Source organism: Oncorhynchus keta, unplaced genomic scaffold (genome assembly GCF_023373465.1).
Source record: "Oncorhynchus keta strain PuntledgeMale-10-30-2019 unplaced genomic scaffold, Oket_V2 Un_contig_28995_pilon_pilon, whole genome shotgun sequence".
Classification (NCBI taxonomy): domain Eukaryota; kingdom Metazoa; phylum Chordata; class Actinopteri; order Salmoniformes; family Salmonidae; genus Oncorhynchus; species Oncorhynchus keta.
In genome coordinates, this window is record NW_026286330.1 from 17,056 (window position 1) to 29,130 (window position 12,075).

Below are 12,075 nucleotides of genomic sequence, written 5' to 3' on the forward strand. Positions count from 1 at the left end.
ACACAGAGCTGGTACATTACACATCCTGGGGGTCTGGAGAGGAACAACACTGAGACAGGACTACAACACAGAGCTGGTCCATTACACATCCTGGGGGTCTGGAGAGGAACAACACTGAGACAGGACTACAACACAGAGCTGGTACATTACACATCCTGGGGGTCTGGAGAGGAACAACACTGAGACAGGACTACAACACAGAGCTGGTACATTACACATCCTGGGGGTCTGGAGAGGAACAACACTGAGACAGGACTACAACACAGAGCTGGTACATTACACATCCTGGGGGTCTGGAGAGGAACAACACTGAGACAGGACTACAACACAGAGCTGGTCCATTACACATCCTGGGGGTCTGGAGAGGAACAACACTGAGACAGGACTACAACACAGAGCTGGTCCATTACACATCCTGGGGGTCTGGAGAGGAACAACACTGAGACAGGACTACAACACAGAGCTGGTACATTACACATCCTGGGGGTCTGGAGAGGAACAACACTGAGACAGGACTACAACACAGAGCTGGTCCATTACACATCCTGGGGGTCTGGAGAGGAACAACACTGAGACAGGACTACAACACAGAGCTGGTCCATTACACATCCTGGGGGTCTGGAGAGGAACAACACTGAGACAGGACTACAACACAGAGCTGGTACATTACACATCCTGGGGGTCTGGAACAGGAACAACACTGAGACAGGACTACAACACAGAGCTGGTACATTACACATCCTGGGGGTCTGGAGAGGAACAACACTGAGACAGGACTACAACACAGAGCTGGTCCATTACACATCCTGGGGGTCTGGAGAGGAACAACACTGAGACAGGACTACAACACAGAGCTGGTACATTACACATCCTGGGGGTCTGGAGAGGAACAACACTGAGACAGGACTACAACACAGAGCTGGTACATTACACATCCTGGGGGTCTGGAGAGGAACAACACTGAGACAGGACTACAACACAGAGCTGGTACATTACACATCCTGGGGGTCTGAGAGGAACAACACTGAGACAGGACTACAACACAGAGCTGGTACATTACACATCCTGGGGGTCTGGAGAGGAACAACACTGAGACAGGACTACAACACAGAGCTGGTCCATTACACATCCTGGGGGTCTGGAGAGGAACAACACTGAGACAGGACTACAACACAGAGCTGGTCCAACACATCCTGGGGAGTCTGAACAACACTGAGACAGGACTACAACACACATACACATCCTGGGGGTCTCATTAAATGTGTCCTTTGTTCTTCATATACACAGAGCACCACCTCTCCCCTCCCCAGTACACACCTGATCTAACACTCTCCACCTCTCCCCTCCCCAGTACACACCTGATCCTAAACACTGAGACAGGACTACCACCTCTCCAGTACACACCTGATCATAACACTCTCCACCTCTCCCTCTCCAGTACACACCTGATCCTAACACACTCCACTCTCCCTCCCCAGTACACACCTGATCATAACACTCTCCACCTCTCCCCTCTCCAGTAACACCTGATCCTAACACACTCCACCTCTCCAGTACACACCTGATCTAACACTCTCCACCTCTCCCCTCTCCAGTACACACCTGATCCATAACACTCTCCACCTCTCCCTCTCCAGTACACACCTGATCATAACACTCTCCACCTCACTCCAGTACACACCTGATCCTAACACTCTCCACCTCTCCCTCCCCAGTACACACCTGATCCTAACACTCTCCACCTCTCCCCTCTCCAGTACACACCTGATCATAACACTCTCCACCTCTCCCTCCAGTACACACCTGATCCAAACACTCTCCACCTCTCCCCTCCCAGTACACACCTGATCATAACACCTCCACCTCCCCTCTCCAGTACACACCTGATCCTAACACTCTCCACCTCTCCCTCTCCAGTACACACCTGATCCTAACACTCTCCACCTCTCCCTCTCCAGTACACACCTGATCATAACACTCTCCACCTCTCCCCTCTCCAGTACACACCTGATCCTAACACTCTCCACCTCTCCCCTCTCCAGTACACACCTGATCCTAACACCTCTCTCCACCTCTCCCCTCTCCAGTACACACCTGATCCTAACACTCTCCACCTCTCCCTCTCCAGTACACACCTGATCTAACACTCTCCACCTCTCCCTCTCCAGTACACACCTGATCCTAACACTCTCCACCTCTCCCCTCCCAGTACACACCTGATCCTAACACTCTCCACCTCTCCCCTCCCCAGTACACACCTGATCCTAACACTCTCCACCTCTCTCCAGTACACACCTGATCCTCTCCACCTCTCCAGTACACACCTGATCCTAACACTCTCCACCTCTCCCTCTCCAGTACACACCTGATCATAACACTCTCCACCTCTCCCTCTCCAGTACACACCTGATCATAACACTCTCCACCTCTCCCCTCCCCAGTACACACCTGATCCTAACACTCTCCACCTCTCCCCTCTCCAGTACACACCTGATCCTAACACTCTCCTCTCCCTCTCCAGTACACACCTGATCCTAACACTCTCCACCCTCTCCAGTACACACCTGATCATAACACTCTCCACCTCTCCCTCTCCAGTACACACCTGATCCTAACACTCTCCACCTCTCCCTCCCCCAGTACACACCTGATCATAACACTCTCCACCTCTCCCCTCCCCAGTACACACCTGATCCTAACACTCTCCACCTCTCCCTCTCCAGTACACACCTGATCCTAACACTCTCCACCTCTCCCTCCCAGTACACACCTGATCATAACACTCTCCACCTCTCCCTCTCCAGTACACACCTGATCCTAACACTCTCCACCTCTCCCCTCCAGTACACACCTGATCATACTCTCCACACTCTCCATAACCTCCCCTCTCCCCTCCCCAGTACACACCTGATCCTAACACTCCTCCACCTCCTCCACACCCCCTCTCCAGTACACACCTGATCCTAACACTCTCCACCTCCCTCCCCCAGTACACACCTGATCATAACACTCTCCACCTCTCCCTCTCCAGTACACACCTGATCATAACACTCTCCACCTCTCCCCTCCCAGTACACACCTGATCATAACACTCTCCACCTCTCCCTCCCAGTACACACCTGATCATAACACTCTCCACCTCTCCTCCAGTACACACCTGATCTAACACTCTCCACCTCTCCCTCTCCAGTACACACCTGATCATAACACTCTCCACCTCTCCCCTCTCCAGTACACACCTGATCCTAACACTCTCCACCTCTCCCCTCTCCAGTACACACCTGATCATAACACTCTCCACCTCTCCTCCCCAGTACACACCTGATCCACTCTCCACCTCTCCCTCTCCAGTACACACCTGATCTAACACTCTCCACCTCTCCCTCCCCAGTACACACCTGATCCTAACACTCTCCACCTCTCCCCTCTCCAGTACACACCTGATCATAACACTCTCCACTCTCTCCTCTCCAGTACACACCTGATCATAACACTCTCCACCTCTCCCCTCCCAGTACACACCTGATCATAACACTCTCCACCTCTCCCCTCCAGTACACACCTGATCCTAACACTCTCCACCTCTCCCCTCCCCAGTACACACCTGATCATAACACTCTCCACCTCTCCCCTCTCCAGTACACACCTGATCCTAACACTCTCCACCTCCCCTCCCCAGTACACACCTGATCATAACACTCTCCACCTCTCCCCTCCCCAGTACACACCTGATCTAACACTCTCCTCCCCTCCCAGTACACACCTCTCCTAACCTCCACCTCTCCCCTCCCCAGTACACACCTGATCCTAACACTCTCCACCTCTCCCCTCCCCAGTACACACCTGATCCTAACACTCTCCACCTCTCCCCTCTCCAGTACACACCTGATCCTAACACTCTCCACCTCTCCCTCCCAGTACACACCTGATCTAACACTCTCCACCTCTCCCCTCTCCAGTACACACCTGATCATAACACTCTCCACCTCTCTCCCCAGTACACACCTGATCATAACACTCTCCACCTCTCCCCTCCCAGTACACACCTGATCATAACACTCTCCACCTCTCCCCTCCCCAGTACACACCTGATCCTAACACACCTCCCCTCTCCAGTACACACCTGATCATAACACTCTCCACCTCTCCCTCTCCAGTACACACCTGATCCTAACACTCTCCACCTCTCCCTCCCAGTACACACCTGATCCTAACACTCTCACCCTCCCTCCCAGTACACACCTGATCATAACACTCTCCACCTCTCCCCCCCCAGTACACACCTGATCATAACACTCTCCACCTCTCCCTCCCCAGTACACACCTGATCTAACACTCTCCACCTCTCCCCTCTCCAGTACACACCTGATCATAACACTCTCCACCTCTCCCCTCCCCAGTACACACCTGATCCTAACACTCTCCACCTCTCCCCTCTCCAGTACACACCTGATCATCTCTCCACCTCCCCAGTACACACCTGATCCTAACACTCTCCACCTCTCCCTCTCCAGTACACACCTGATCCTAAACACTCTCCACCTCTCCCTCTCCAGTACACACCTGATCTAACACTCTCCACCTCTCCCCTCTCCAGTACACACCTGATCCTAACACTCTCCACCTCTCCCCTCTCCAGTACACACCTGATCATAACACTCTCCACCTCTCCCCTCCCCAGTACACACCTGATCCTAACACTCTCCACCTCTCCCCTCTCCAGTACACACCTGATCCTAACACTCTCCACCTCTCCCCTCTCCAGTACACACCTGATCATAACACTCTCCACCTCTCCCCTCCCCAGTACACACCTGATCCTAACACTCTCCACCTCTCCCCTCCCCAGTACACACCTGATCATAACACTCTCCACCTCTCCCTCCCAGTACACACCTGATCCTAACACTCTCCACCTCTCCCTCTCCAGTACACACCTGTCCTAACACTCTCCACCTCTCCCCTCCCCAGTACACACCTGATCATAACACTCTCCACCTCTCCCCCCAGTACACACCTGATCATAACACTCTCCACCTCTCCCTCTCCAGTACACACCTGATCCTAACACTCTCCACCTCTCCCCTCCCAGTACACACCTGATCATAACACTCTCCACCTCTCCCCTCTCCAGTACACACCTGATCATAACACTCTCCACCTCTCCAGTACACACCTGATCCTAACACTCTCCACCTCTCCCCTCTCCAGTACACACCTGATCATAACACTCTCCACCTCTCCCCTCTCCAGTACACACCTGATCATAACACTCTCCACCTCTCCCCTCTCCAGTACACACCTGATCATAACACTCTCCACCTCCCCAGTACACACCTGATCATAACACTCTCCACCTCTCCCCTCCCCAGTACACACCTGATCATAACACTCTCCACCTCTCCCCTCTCCAGTACACACCTGATCCTAACACTCTCCACCTCTCCCTCTCCAGTACACACCTGATCCTAACACTCTCCACCTCTCCCCTCTCCAGTACACACCTGATCATAACACTCTCCACCTCTCCCCTCCCCAGTACACACCTGATCATAACACTCTCCACCTCTCCCCTCCCCAGTACACACCTGATCATAACACTCTCCACCTCTCCCCTCCCCAGTACACACCTGATCCTAACACTCTCCACCTCTCCCCTCCCCAGTACACACCTGATCATAACACTCTCCACCTCTCCCCTCCCCAGTACACACCTGATCATAACACTCTCCACCTCCCCTCCCAGTACACACCTGATCCTAACACTCTCCACCTCTCCCCTCTCCAGTACACACCTGATCCTAACACTCTCCACCTCTCCCCCTCCAGTACACACCTGATCTAACACTCTCCACCTCTCCCTCCCCAGTACACACCTGATCATAACACTCTCCACCTCTCCCCTCTCCAGTACACACCTGATCCTAACACTCTCCACCTCTCCCTCTCCAGTACACACCTGATCCTAACACTCTCCACCTCTCCCCTCCCCACCTGTACACTCTCCACCTCTCCCTCCCCCACACCTGATCATAACACTCTCCACCTCTCCCTCCCCAGTACACACCTGATCCTAACACTCTCCACCTCTCCCTCCCCAGTACACACCTGATCCTAACACTCTCCACCTCCCTCCCCAGTACACACCTGATCATAACACTCTCCACCTCCCAGTACACACCTGATCATAACACTCTCCACCTCTCCCCTCCCAGTACACACCTGATCCTAACACTCTCCACCTCTCCCCTCTCCAGTACACACCTGATCATAACACTCTCCACCTCCTCCCAGTACACACCTGATCATAACACTCTCCACCTCCCTCCCAGTACACACCTGATCATAACACTCTCCACCTCCCCAGTACACACCTGATCATAACACTCTCCACCTCTCCCTCCCCAGTACACACCTGATCCTAACAACACTCTACACACCCACTCTCCCCTCCCCTCCCAGTACACACCTGATCCTAACACTCTCCACCTCTCCCCTCCCAGTACACACCTGATCATAACACTCTCCACCTCCCTCCCAGTACACACCTGATCATAACACTCTCTCCCTCTCCAGTACACACCTGATCTCCACCTCTCCCCTCTCCAGTACACACCTGATCATAACACTCTCCACCTCTCCTACACACCATCCTAACACTCTCCACCTCTCCCCTCTCCAGTACACACCTGATCATAACACTCTCCACCTCCCCTCCCAGTACACACCTGATCCTAACACTCTCCACCTCTCCCTCTCCAGTACACACCTGATCCTAACACTCTCCACCTCTCCAGTACACACCTGATCCTAGTACTCTCCACCTCTCCCCTCTCCAGTACACACCTGATCATAACACTCTCCCCTCTCCAGTACACACCTGATCTAACCTCCTAACACTCTCCACCTCTCCCCTCCCCAGTACACACACCTAACACTCTCCACCCTCCCTCTCCAGTACACTCTCCTAACCTCTCCCTCTCCAGTACACACCTGATCTAACACTCTCCACCCTCCCCTCCCCAGTACACACCTGATCATAACACTCTCCACCTCTCCCCTCTCCAGTACACACCTGATCTAACACTCTCCACCTCTCCCCCCAGTACACACCTGATCATAACACTCTCCACCTCTCCCTCCCAGTACACACCTGATCCTAACACTCTCCACCTCTCCCCTCCCCAGTACACACCTGATCCTAACACTCTCCACCTCTCCCTCCCCAGTACACACCTGATCCTAACACTCTCCACCTCTCCCCTCTCCAGTACACACCTGATCTAACACTCTCCCCTCTCCAGTACACACCTGATCCTAACACTCTCCACCTCTCCCTCTCCAGTACACACCTGATCTAACACTCTCCCCTCTCCAGTACACACCTGATCATAACACTCTCACCCTCCCTCCAGTACACACCTCTCCACCTCTCACCCTCTCCAGTACACACCTGATCCTAACACTCTCCACCTCTCCCTCCCCAGTACACACCTGATCCTAACACTCTCCACCTCTCCCCTCTCCAGTACACACCTGATCTAACACTCTCCACCTCTCCCTCTCCAGTACACACCTCCAGTACACACCTGATCCTAACACTCTCCACCTCTCCCCTCCCAGTACACACCTGATCCTAACACTCTCCACCTCTCCCTCTCCCCAGTACACACCTGATCCTAACACTCTCCACCTCTCCCCTCCCAGTACACACCTGATCCTAACACTCTCCACCTCTCCCTCCCCAGTACACACCTGATCCTAACACTCTCCACCTCTCCCTCCCCAGTACACACCTGATCTAACACTCTCCACCTCTCCCTCCCAGTACACACCTGATCATAACACTCTCCACCTCTCCCTCCCAGTACACACCTGATCCTAACACTCTCCACCCTCCCCCTCCCCAGTACACACCTGATCCAGTAACATCTCTCCACCTCTCCCTCCCCAGTACACACCTGATCATAACACTCTCCACCTCCCCAGTACACACCTGATCATAACACTCTCCACCTCTCCCTCCCCAGTACACACCTGATCATAACACTCTCCACCTCTCCCCTCTCCAGTACACACCTGATCATAACACTCTCCACCTCTCCCCTCCCCAGTACACACCTGATCATAACACTCTCCACCTCTCCCCTCCCCAGTACACACCTGATCCACCTCCTCCCCAGTACACACCTGATCCTAACACTCTCCACCTCTCCCCTCCAGTACACACCTGATCATAACACTCTCCACCCTCCCTCCCCAGTACACACCTGATCCTAACACTCTCCACCTCTCCCCTCCCCAGTACACACCTGATCTAACACTCTCCCCTCCCCAGTACACACCTGATCATAACACTCTCCACTCTCCCTCCCCAGTACACACCTGATCCTAACACTCTCCACCTCTCCCTCCCCAGTACACACCTGATCATAACACTCTCCACCTCCTCCAGTACACACCTGATCTAACACTCTCCACCTCTCCCCTCTCCAGTACACACCTGATCCTAACACTCTCCACCTCTCCCCTCTCCAGTACACACCTGATCATAACACTCTCCACCTCTCCCCTCTCCAGTACACACCTGATCCTAACACCTCACCTCTCCTCCAGTACACACCTCTCCCAGTCCACCTCACCTCCTCCAGTACACACCTGATCCTAACACTCTCCACCTCTCCCCTCCCCAGTACACACCTGATCATAACACTCTCCACCTCCTCCAGTACACACCTGATCATAACACTCTCCACCCTCCCCTCCAGTACACACCTGATCCTAACACTCTCCACCTCTCCCCTCCCAGTACACACCTGATCTAACACTCTCCACCTCCCCTCTCCAGTACACACCTGATCCTAACACACACCTCCACCTCTCCACCTCCCCTCTCCAGTACACACCTGATCATAACACTCTCCACCTCTCCCTCTCCAGTACACACCTGATCTAACACTCTCCACCTCTCCCCTCCCCAGTACACACCTGATCCTAACACTCTCCACCTCTCCCCTCTCCAGTACACACCTGATCTAACACTCTCCACCTCTCCCTCCCAGTACACACCTGATCCTAACACTCTCCACCTCTCCCTCTCCAGTACACACCTGATCCTAACACTCTCCACCTCTCCCTCCCCAGTACACACCTGATCCTAACACTCTCCACCTCTCCCTCTCCAGTACACACCTGATCATAACACTCTCCACCTCCCCCTCCCAGTACACACCTGATCCTAACACTCTCCACCTCTCCCTCCCCAGTACACACCTGATCATAACACTCTCCACCTCTCCCCTCCCCAGTACACACCTGATCATAACACTCTCCACCTCTCCCTCTCCAGTACACACCTGATCATAACACTCTCCACCTCTCCCCTCCCCAGTACACACCTGATCATAACACTCTCCACCCTCCCTCCCCAGTACACACCTGATCATAACACTCTCCCCTCCCCAGTACACACCTGATCATAACACTCTCCACTCTCCCCCAGTACACACCTGATCATAACACTCTCCACCTCTCCCTCCCCAGTACACACCTGATCCTAACACTCTCCACCTCTCCCTCTCCAGTACACACCTGATCCTAACACTCTCCACCTCTCCCCTCTCCAGTACACACCTGATCATAACACTCTCCACCTCTCCTCCCCAGTACACACCTGATCTAACACTCTCCACCTCTCCCCTCTCCAGTACACACCTGATCTAACACTCTCCACCTCTCCCTCTCCAGTACACACCTGATCATAACACTCTCCACCTCTCCCTCCCCAGTACACACCTGATCATAACACTCTCCACCTCTCCCCTCTCCAGTACACACCTGATCATAACACTCTCCACCTCTCCCCTCCCCAGTACACACCTGATCCTAACACTCTCCACCTCTCCCCTCCCAGTACACACCTGATCCTAACACTCTCCACCTCTCCCCTCCCCAGTACACACCTGATCATAACACTCTCCACCTCTCCCCTCCCCAGTACACACCTGATCATAACACTCTCCACCTCTCCCCTCCAGTACACACCTGATCATAACACTCTCCACCTCTCCCCTCCCCAGTACACACCTGATCATAACACTCTCCACCTCTCCCCTCCCCAGTACACACCTGATCATAACACTCTCCACCTCTCCCCTCTCCAGTACACACCTGATCCTAACACTCTCCACCTCTCCCAGTACACACCTGATCCTAACACTCTCCACCCTCCCCTCCCCAGTACACACCTGATCCTAACACTCTCCCTCTCCCTCCCCAGTACACACCTGATCCTAACACTCTCCACCTCTCCCCTCCCCAGTACACACCTGATCCTAACACTCTCCACCTCTCCCTCCCCAGTACACACCTGATCCTAACACTCTCCACCTCTCCCCTCCCAGTACACACCTGATCCTAACACTCTCCACCTCTCCCTCCCAGTACACACCACCTGCCTCTCCATCCTACACCTGACTCTCCACCTCTCCCCTCCCAGTACACACCTGATCCTAACACTCTCCACCTCTCCCTCTCCAGTACACCTGATCTAACACTCTCCACCTCTCCCCTCCCCAGTACACACCTGATCCTAACACTCTCCACCTCTCCCTCTCCAGTACACACCTGATCCTAACACTCTCCACCTCTCCCTCCCAGTACACACCTGATCCTAACACTCTCCACCTCTCCCTCTCCAGTACACACCTGATCCTAACACTCTCCCCTCTCCAGTACACACCTGATCCTAACACTCTCCCCTCTCCAGTAGTACACATCCTAACACTCTCCCCTCCCCAGTACACACCTGATCCTAACACTCTCCACCTCTCCCTCCCCAGTACACACCTGATCATAACACTCTCCACCTCCCCAGTACACACCTGATCTAACACTCTCCCCTCTCCAGTACACACCTGATCTAACACTCTCCACCTCTCCCTCTCCAGTACACACCTGATCCTCCCCCCAGTAACACTCTCCACCTCCCCAGTACACACCTGATCCTAACACTCTCCACCTCTCCCTCCCCAGTACACACCTGATCCTAACACTCTCCACCTCTCCCTCTCCAGTACACACCTGATCCTAACACTCTCCACCTCCCCAGTACACACCTGATCCTAAACACTCTCCACCTCTCTCCTCCCCAGTACACACCTGATCATAACACTCTCCACCTCTCCCTCTCCAGTACACACCTGATCCTAACACTCCCCTCCACCTCTCCCTCCCCAGTACACACCTGATCCTAACACTCTCCACCCTCTCCAGTACACACCACCTCCCCAGTCTAACACTCTCCACCTCTCCCTCTCCAGTACACACCTGATCCTAACACTCTCCACCTCTCCCCTCTCCAGTACACACCTGATCCTAACACTCTCACCTCTCCCCTCCCCAGTACACACCTGATCCTAACACTCTCCACCTCTCCCTCCCAGTACACACCTGATCATAACACTCTCCACCTCTCCCCTCCCCAGTACACACCTGATCCTAACACTCTCCACCTCTCCCCTCCCAGTACACACCTGATCCTAACACTCTCCACCTCTCCCCCTCCAGTACACACCTGATCCTAACACTCTCCACCTCTCCCTCCCAGTACACACCTGATCATAACACTCTCCACCTCTCCCCTCCCAGTACACACCTGATCATAACACTCTCCACCTCTCCCCTCTCCAGTACACACCTGATCATAACACTCTCCACCTCTCCAGTACACACCTGATCATAACACTCTCCACCTCTCCCCTCCCCAGTACACACCTGATCATAACACTCTCCACCTCTCCCCTCCCCAGTAAACACCTGATCCTAACACTCTCCACCTCTCTCCTCCCAGTACACACCTGATCCTAACACTCTCCACCTCTCCCCAGTACACACCTGATCATAACACACTCCACCTCTCCCCTCCAGTACACACCTGATCCTAACACTCTCCACCTCTCCCCTCTCCAGTACACACCTGATCCTAACACTCTCCACCTCTCCCTCCCCAGTACACACCTGATCCTAACACTCTCCACCCCTCCAGTACACACCTGATCATAACACTCTCCACCT

General features: G+C 53.9%; 1 long non-coding RNA gene across 3 annotated transcripts; it reads right to left on the minus strand.

Annotated features, from left to right (window-relative positions):
• Window positions 1-1,948: 1,948 nt before the first annotated feature.
• LOC127923243 (uncharacterized) lies at window positions 1,949-11,812 on the minus strand. 3 transcript variants are annotated; one of them, XR_008113788.1, is made up of 5 exons: window positions 11,699-11,812; window positions 8,038-8,121; window positions 4,583-4,856; window positions 3,198-3,301; window positions 1,949-2,049 (listed from the first exon to the last, which is right to left on the minus strand). It is a non-coding gene; the product is annotated as an uncharacterized LOC127923243 (long non-coding RNA). The 3 variants fall into 3 exon arrangements; XR_008113787.1 differs by lacking the exons at window positions 4,583-4,856; window positions 8,038-8,121; window positions 11,699-11,812 and adding exons at window positions 5,162-5,322; window positions 5,483-5,714; window positions 10,287-10,337 and having other exon boundaries at window positions 1,959-2,049; window positions 3,198-3,224; XR_008113786.1 differs by lacking the exons at window positions 4,583-4,856; window positions 8,038-8,121; window positions 11,699-11,812 and adding exons at window positions 5,162-5,322; window positions 5,483-5,714; window positions 7,154-7,204 and having other exon boundaries at window positions 1,959-2,049; window positions 3,198-3,224.
• Window positions 11,813-12,075: the final 263 nt, after the last annotated feature.